This window comes from Telopea speciosissima, chromosome 11, assembly GCF_018873765.1.
Source record: "Telopea speciosissima isolate NSW1024214 ecotype Mountain lineage chromosome 11, Tspe_v1, whole genome shotgun sequence".
NCBI classification, from domain to species: domain Eukaryota; kingdom Viridiplantae; phylum Streptophyta; class Magnoliopsida; order Proteales; family Proteaceae; genus Telopea; species Telopea speciosissima.
This window is the reverse complement of record NC_057926.1, coordinates 18,056,551-18,065,774: the sequence shown is the minus strand read 5'-3', so window position 1 is coordinate 18,065,774 and position 9,224 is coordinate 18,056,551. Positions and strand designations below refer to the sequence as shown.

The 9,224-nt window shown below is 42.0% G+C and overlaps 1 protein-coding gene across 1 annotated transcript in view; it reads left to right on the top strand.

Annotated features, from left to right (window-relative positions):
- The window catches only part of LOC122646384 (protein transport protein SEC23-like), a 128,507-nt gene that overhangs the window by 71,683 nt on the left and 47,600 nt on the right, over positions 1 to 9,224 (top strand). The window lies entirely within an intron of this gene.

Genomic DNA, 9,224 nt, shown 5'->3' with positions numbered 1-9,224 from the left:
AGCTTGGGCATCCTGACAGTACTGACCCGGGTCTGACTACTGATGTGGAGGACACTACAGAGAGGGTGGTTGCAGAGGCACACAGAGATCTACCCATTCTTCCTCAGTATACTACTCATGGTCATGCAGGGGCTTCCTCCTCGACATCGGCTGTCCTTATTGATGGTACCCCCTGAGGACAGCTCAGTCAGTTTGATAGCTTAGAGAGGACCGTGAAGCAAGGTTTTGATGGCATGAGTGGCCGTGTTCAGGCAGTGGAAACTGAGCTAGTTCAGTGGAGGTCTTTCTTCTCCAGCCAGGGACCACCGCCACCACGGCAGTAGTGATGCCATGTTCCTAACCTAGTTTAGCTTTTCATTTACTTGTTTTTAGTTAATGCTTGTAGTAATGTTTTCTTTTCTTTAACTTGTAAGGACTAGGTCCTAATTTCAGTGTGTTAAACTGATGTACTAAATCAGCCTAAAGGCTGAAATTTTGTAAAGACATCTCAAGTACATATACATATAATTACTTATCTTTTTTATCTAACTTAAGTTTCACAATCAATTCCATTTTTTACTGGGTAGTTTTTAGTTGAGATTTTTAATTATCCCTAACTGAACTCACCTTCAGATCAATGAGTTCAAGAGCTGCCATATCATGAATTTGATTGCGAATAGAATTAGAGCATAAAGCTCTGATACCAGTTAAATATCACACCCCGGCCCGGTTTATAAGGGCCAAGTGTAACTGGATGTTTCAGACACCCAATCAACCCACCAGGATCGCAAGTGCAGTGTTCTATTCGCAATTTCATTCACAATAATCAGAATTTAAATGCAGCGGAAGCAGTTAAATAGAGTAATAAGACAATAGTAAAGGAAAACTAGTGATAACATTATATTTATATAAATAGTTATGTATAAAAGAGTTACATCGGTGATTCACAAAAGAGTAACTCCAAAGCCCAAAAAGTTATAATTTATAATTACTACAAAAGTGTTATAAACAAAAAGGGAGGAACTAGCCTGATCAGTCTGGAAGATCAGGAGAACGCGCAGTCGTCGCAAGAACACGAAGCATCGTGCTCAACAAAGAGAGGAGTATCAACTCCAGTAGCAGGAGAAGCATCCTGAGCAGAAGGAGTCCCCAAAGAACCAGCAGCAGTAACGGAAGCAGTTTCATCTGAAAGAAATATAAGGATCCACGGGGGTGAGCTCTCAACGGAGCCCAGTAAGGGAATGCATGCATACAAACACAATAAATTTATGATGCATGTCCTAATCTATCATGCTCCTAGCACAGATACTAAGTCTCATGAGGTCTACGTACCACTGGTAGTAGATGCTAACCTCGGTCCCGGAACTAACACATCGGTCACCCTAGTGAAACCATTCTACCACGGCAAGGACCCGCCAGTCCCGGAACCAATACATCGGACCTCGACAAACCCCCAAAGACCAACCCTGACTGTTTATTCCCACAGCGGAGTACACACGCTAACATGGGACAGAAGATGGCACCTCGGCATTATCCTTTCGGCTGTACCACGGGCTGTCCAACACCTCTCCCCCTGTTTGTAAGGGGCGTAGTACTAGGTAATGAATAATAACCTAGCCTAATGCAGTCTATTTATGATGATACAAGCATGTTCAACTGATTTATAGAGTACTAAATTCCACCATCAACAATTCAAAATAATAATAACATCGATGCAATGCAATGCAATATGCTAATGTGCAGCCTAAATTATATGCATTCTAATGCATTAAAACACAAGCTAAGAAACTATATGCATCTGTGTAATTTCAATGATGTATGACATGGCATTCAGCATAACAACAAATTCAGATGACAAACACGCCCAAATTAAGTCAAAAGTTCCCTTACTTGTAATGTAGCTTAGCCTAACTAAATCAACCTTCCTAGAAATCAGTAGAACTAACAGAGAACAGTAGAAACAGACCCATACAGCATGCAAAAACAGCATCCATTAGGTTCAGTGATGGCCCAAGGTCAAATCCCATAGGGGCATGGTCATAAGGGTACCAAAAAGAGGAGCCGGATGCAGACTTCCTGGGAGCCGGTCGACCGCCCCTGGGCCTGCAACAGCATCCGGCTCAATGGCCGAAATTGGGGGTTTTGTTTTATAAGGTCAGATCTTAACATGCATGGCCCTAATTGCAGGTTTTAAATACTAATTCAAGGTGGGTCTCTCTAATTGGGGGTTCAATTTCATGGTTGGTTTCATAAATTGGGGATTTTATCAATTAAATCAAAATTAGTTGCCTTAGGGTTTATCACATGGTCAATAGTTTCAGCAATTGAGGTCAGATTAGGGTTAGTCATATGATTTCAAGTTTAATTGGATTGGGACTGATCCCAAACAGTCCAATATCATGGCGAAGTTCAGTATTTAAACTTGGCCTTGAAGCTTTAATGGCAGCAAGCTTACTTAACTGAAATAGACTTGGAGAAGAAGGAAAACAATGGAAAAACAGCAAGTTTCCATGGCCTACCTGAGTGTAGAAGCAGAATCAAGGAGAAGTCAGCCTCTAACTATGCAGTTCAATCTCAATTGGAAGTTTCAAGGCTCAATTTCAGGTATGGAATCTAAACCTTCAAGAACAGCTCCTCCTTCTCCCTGCTTCTCTTCTCTCTTTCCTCTCTCTTTCTTCCTTCTCCAAGGTTGGAACGAATTTTCAGCTCTCCTTAGTTGGAATTGTGATTTGTGAATAATAAAGATGGGATATATATCTATATATAGTACTTAAACACTAAGGGGCAATCTGGTCATTTTGGGTGAAATTAGATTTTAAATTGATTTCTAAAACAGTTTATAATTAGAAATTTATGTTTATTACTCTATTCTAACCATAGAGTGATGCCATACGACACCAGGGAAAATCCGGATACAAGTAATTGTCTGGAACAGGATTTTCCACTGGGGACGTAGGTCCCACAGAGGCAATTTGACTAAAATACCCTTCTAACCCTATTTGGTCGTACTAAACATTATATAAATACCTTTAAATTATACTTACAATGCATTTAATTTAGGGAGAGGTTCTGCGTAGCCTCCAGGCAACAGATCCAGCACAAGTAACTCCGGTGCGGGGTTTCACAGGGGTCCTCTGATTCCAACAAAGCAAACTAGGAAGAATCCCTGGAATCCTCCATAGGTGTGTCGAGTATTTCAGCTGTATCCTCGACCGATGCAGCCCAAATCATTGAAGCAATCATGGACACTGAGCTGGAACCTGAAATCACACAAGTTCTAAAAAGTTCTAATTTATTGCGGATTTCACAAGAAGAGTTTATCATTAGTTCCTGTGTGAAAGACATGCCCATTACCTTCAATACTTCTCAGTTGGCTAACATATTGGAAATTTCCAATAAGGGAGAATGGAGGTATTGTACTCCAAGTGCTGACGCTTTAGAGTTCCTAGCTGACAGTGAGCAGGAATGGCAGTACTCTGTACTCACTGATGGAAAGTTCTATGATCGGATAAAGTCCGAGTTAGACTTGCTCCCCTCAGCTTGGGTATTGTCTAGGATTTGTGGGCACATTGTTGTCCCAAAGGTAGGCCACCACACAGAGCTATCCACTATGCAGATCCTTACTACTTATTGTCTCTACACAGGATACAAGATCTGCTTGCCATATGCTATCATGCGTACTGTGGCACACTTGCATGATAACCCTGGGCATGGGAATCTGTTGTTTGGAAGGTTGCTTTCGAAGGTATTTCTTAGGTTTGGAGTTAACCTAAGGAATGAAGAACCCTCGACAAAGAAGATTGTGAGCATTAGTCGGATTACTTTGGTGAAGATGAGCATAGAGCTTTCACCCTCTTCTCCAGAGCTTGGTCATCCCGACTGTACTAATATGGGACAGACCATTGATGCAGAGGAGGCTGCAGAGGAAGAGCGTGTAGGAGTACGCAGAGATCTACCCATACCTCCGTAGCCTACAACATCTTTTGGTCATGTGGGTGGTTCTTCCTTTGCTATCCCACCAATTCCTGCAGACGGTACGCCTTGGGGACAACTTTTTAGCCGGTTCGAGGGCTTAGAGATATCCATGGCATAGAGATTTGAGGACATGAGGAGGGACTTCACTCATGTTAGCAGCCATGTTTAGGCAGTTGAGACTAAGTTGGCTCAGTGGAGATCCTTCTTCTCTGGGCAGGGACCACACCACCACTACAACCACAGCAGTGATGACTTGATACCTAGTTTAGTTTTAACTTTCAGTTGTTCATTGTAGGATCTTGTACTTTTCTTAAAGTCTGTAAGAAGTTGTAACCCAATCAGCACTAGGTGCTAAAAACTTTTGTAATTAACAACTTGATCTATATATATAAATTCTTTACCTTTATTTCACTATTCTTTGAGTTTTACAATCAATTTTCTTTTAATTAGTAGCTTTTAGTTGAATTTTTTTTTTATTTCACCCTAAACTGGACTCATATATAAATTTTTTAATGAGTCTAAGAGCTGCTATACTGTGAATTGATTGCAAATAGGAGTAGAGCATGATTGCTCTGATACCACTTAATTGTCACACCCCGACCCGGTTCATAAGGGCCAAGTGTTATTGGAAGTCTCTGACATCCAACCAATCCCCAAGGATCGCAAGGGCAGTACCCTATTTACAACAATTATCACAATACAAAATTTAAATGCAACGGAAGCAATTTAAATAATAGAAATAATGATAATAATAGAGAGAACTAGTGATAAAGCAGTTATATATAAATTAAGTGAAGTTTGAGTTACACTGATGGATTCACACAGTAACCCAAGACAAAAGATACAAAATCTATATAAAGATAGGTATACAAAAGTATTTTATAAACAAAAGAGTGGGGATATAGCCTGGTCTGTCAGGTACTTTAGGAGAATGCATAATCATCACACAAGCACGAGACATCGTGCTCCACAAACAGCGGAGTATCAACTCCGTGAGCGGTAGGAGGGTCTTGAACAGATGAACTCCCACAGAAACAGCCGCAGCAAAAGTAGTATCATCTGAAAAATAAGGATATCCACGGGGGTGAGCTCCACTGAGCCCAACAAGGGAAACACACAAGCATATGCAGATAGTCCATGATGAATGACCTAAGTTAAGCATGCTCCTAACATGGAAACTAGGTCTCATCATGAATGACCAAACGTCAGTCATCTGGGCGATACCATTCTACTACTGTGGAGACCCGGCAGCTCAGGCATTACACATTTGACGCTAACGAACTCCCTCTGACTAACCCTACTGTTTGTTCCCATTCCTGTAATGTTCTTCGGATATGGGACAATGAATGGCATTCCGGAATCGTCCCTTCAGACCTACCACGGCTTATCCAACACCTCTCCCTTGTTAGTAGGGGCCGTAGTACTGGGTTCATGCCAATCCTAACCATATGCATCTCTAATATGATGACAATATGCATTCATAAGAGTAATACAGTAACTGTCCAGTAACATCATCATAAACCAAGTAATTCCAAGAACAAGTAGTATATGCAATGCATATGAGGATGCATCCTAATTCATGCACATCTAATGCAAATAAGTTTAAAGCTAAGAAACTATATGACTAGAGTATAGAAATGATGCATGGTATGGCAGTCATAATAAATTAGAAATTAATAGCATAAACATTCCAAAATTAAACTCAAATTCCCTTTCCTGAGATAGTAGACAAGTCTAGCTAGATAGATGCCCAAAAACCCAAGTAATCCACACCAAAATAAAGTCTAACAGTCCTAGATAGACAACAAAACATCATAGATTAGTTAGGGTAGAAGTCTAGGTCAAACCCCTAGGAAAACAGTCCAACAAACACAGTAGAGGGGCAACCGGATGCAGGCTGCCAGAGGGGCCGGACGTCCGCCATGGGCCTGCCACTCCATCTGGCTGCCAAGTCAGAATTTGGGTTTTACTCCAATGGCCTGGATCCTTACATCACAGACTCAATCTGATAAAAGAGTGTACAGATAAAGTGGGTTCAATGTATTGGGTTAATTGAACCCAAATAACTGCTCCAATTTAGGGATTTACCAATTCCTATGCTAGGGTTCTATAAACTTATAACCCAATAGAAAATTGGAGGAGGAAGAGAGGATTAGGTCAAATACACCAATCAGATGCAAGGACCTACCTGAAATTGGAGATGTAGATGGTGATGGCAGTCTCTCTTCTCAATTCCAAGTTCAACCTCTAAGTCTTTGCTCCAATCTCCAAGTCTAAGCCCTTCTTCTCCTTCTTCTTCTTTCTCTATTCTTCCTCTTCTTTCTCTCCTCCTCTAGCTGATTCGGTTTTGGTCTCTTTTAGATGTAGGAAATGAAATTAGGAACTAAGTATTCCTTATATGGTTAGTTCAATTAAGGGCTGTTTGTTTAGTCCTAATTAGAATTAGTTTTGAAAAATCATTTCCCTAATCTGATTTTATGGAATTAAATGAATTATTACCTATATCTAAGTCATCTAGCAGATGTCATATGACATAATTAAGGAGGGTCAGCTAGGGTAGGTTATGGAGATTTGAATTCCACACTGGGATATGGGTCCCACAAAGATAAATTACCATTCTGCCCCTAATACATAGTTTAAACAAATAAACTATATATAAACATATAGGAATAGAATAATACTTACAATTCAGTCTATGAAATGGAGAGTTTTTGCACGTGTGCATCCAAACATGTCTGACACATGTAGCTCAGATGCAGGCAGCCTGCAGAATCCTTAGAGTCAAGAATGGCTTGCCGTGATGACTCTTCGGAATCCTCCATAGGTGAGTCTGAGAGTTGCTTTGCACCCTCCACAGATGCAGCCCACAGCATCGATGCAATCATCGACACAGAACTCGAACTTGCAATCACACAAGTTCCAAAGTTCAAATTTATAGTGAATTTCACTAAATAAGCTTAATTTTGAGTGGTCAATGGGTTATTTGGGTGTTGGACTCTTAAATAATGGGTTTTTATTGTAAATCGGACAACTTTATTAGCCCATATTTCTGGTTTAACGAGTCTATACGGGATTATGTGTTAGTTGTTAGTTCTATTTTCGGTTTTTAGAAGATATGGGGAAGCTTTGGGTTAATATTTAGTTTCCATTTTTTCAGTTCAAGTAGGTTCTATTTTTCTGTTTTCTTAGTCATCAAGTATAAGGAACTTTGGAAAAAAGAAAAAAGTTCTAATTCAGAGAAGTGTTGTCTATAAACAAGTGGACTGATTAGCCATGTAATGCAAGTGTTTTGAGATGAATGAATGATATCTTGAAGGATTGGTCAATTGTTTGCTGCTAAAGTAAGGGTTTTACATATCGGTAGGTATCGTCATTTTACTATTTAAACCCTTGGTAAAAACATCAGCTAACTGGTCCCTAGGCTTCCCAAATGGAGTACAAATTAGACCTCGTTCCACCATCTCTTTGATGAAATGGCGGTCAATCTCCACATGCTTTGTGCAATCATGATGAACTGGATTGTGAGCAATACTAATTTCATATTTGTTGTCGCAGTAAAGCATCATAGGAAGAGAAGTAGGTGTAGCTAAGTCTTTCAACCGTCCCTGGAGCCACATGAATTCACAAATGCCATGGACATGACGTGGAATTCAGCTTCAGCACTTGACCTGGCAACGACGGTCTGTTTCTTGCTTCGCCCAGTAACTAAGTTACCTCCATGGATCCCCCCCCCTGCATCCCCTCATCCACGACTTATCTCCCCCCTCCCCCTTCATTTTGGCCCCTACCCCCTGGGAGCCTTGTCTTGCTATTTTTGGCCGGTCCACTCACTATATGACCCCCTTGAACCAGTCCACCCTCCTAGTGGCCCCTTCCAATCGGCCTCTGTTTGCTTGCTACTGTAGGCAATATAGAAGCCTCCCCCCAAAGAATTCGCTGCCCCCCACTCTCTTAGTCTCCTATGTCTTCCGGCTTCATTTGGAATGTCAGGGGTCTTAATTCCCTTGCTAAACATGCTGAAATTCGGGCTCTTATTAAATCCAATCATTGTTCGTTTTGTGCCCTTCTTGAAACCAGTGTCCTTTAGGAGAATGACCCTCACATTGCCTCCTCTATTGCACTCTCTTGGTCCTTTTTTTCTAACTACGTCCATTCCCCTAATGGCCATATTTGGATTTTATGGGATCCCTAAAAAATCAGCATCACTTCCTCCTCCTCCCCCCCCCCCCCCAGCTCTCTACCTTCATCTCTCCTTTCCCCTCTCCTCGACCTCTCTCTCTCTCTCAATTGTTTGTGCTTTCAATTGAGCTTCTGACCGGACCTCTCTCTGGTCTGATCTCTCCCTCCTTAAATCTAGTGTCGGGCCCCTCCCTTGGGCTGTGGGCGGAGATTTCAATGTTGTTAGGTTTGGTCATGAGAAATTGGGAGGCCATCCCCTTGATATTCCATCTGTCAATGCTTTCAATGATTACATCGAAGACATGGGAATCGAGGACCTGCGATGGTCGGGATCCCCCCTCACTTGGCACAATAGGAGAGTTGGCATGGATCGAATTGCTTGCAAAATTGACCCTCCTCATGAATGAGGCATGGCTCTCTCTCTTCCCTAATTCCCATGCCAACTGTCTCCTTCCAGGCTTGTCTGACCATAGCCCTTGCCATCTCCTGATTCAACCCTACTCTTCCTGTGGGCCTAAGCCTTTCAATTTTTTTGACATGTGGTCTTCCCATTCTAGCTTCATCCCCACTGTTCGTGAAGCTTGGTTCAAGGCTGTGCATTGTTTCTCCCTCCCTCTCCTCGCTTTTGCTGAGAAGCTTCGCAACTCGAAGGAAGCTCTTAAAGCTTGGAACTTGTCCTCATTCGGCAATATCTCCTCCCATGTGGCTTCTTGCCGCAGCAATTTCTCTCTCATCCAGTCCAATCTCTAAGCTAACATGCTCAACCCTCTGCTGGCTGAAGAGGAGAAGCTTCTCTCTCTTGAGCTCTCCTCCCTTTCCTCCCTTGAAGAGAGTTTCCTTCACCAAAAGTCCCACATAAGGTGGCTTGATCTCGTGGACTCTAATTCGGCTACTTCCACCAATCCTTGAAAGCCCATACTAATTCTAATTCTTTTCCCTTACTCCTGTCGAGATGGCACCCCTCTTTCGTCTGTCCATGACATTAAGAAGGAAGTAGTCTCCCATTTCTCCTCCCTCTTTTGCCTTCCCACCTGCCCCCCCTCTCCTTCCCCCTCCCTCTTGACCTCATCAATAAATTTGTCCATCCCTCT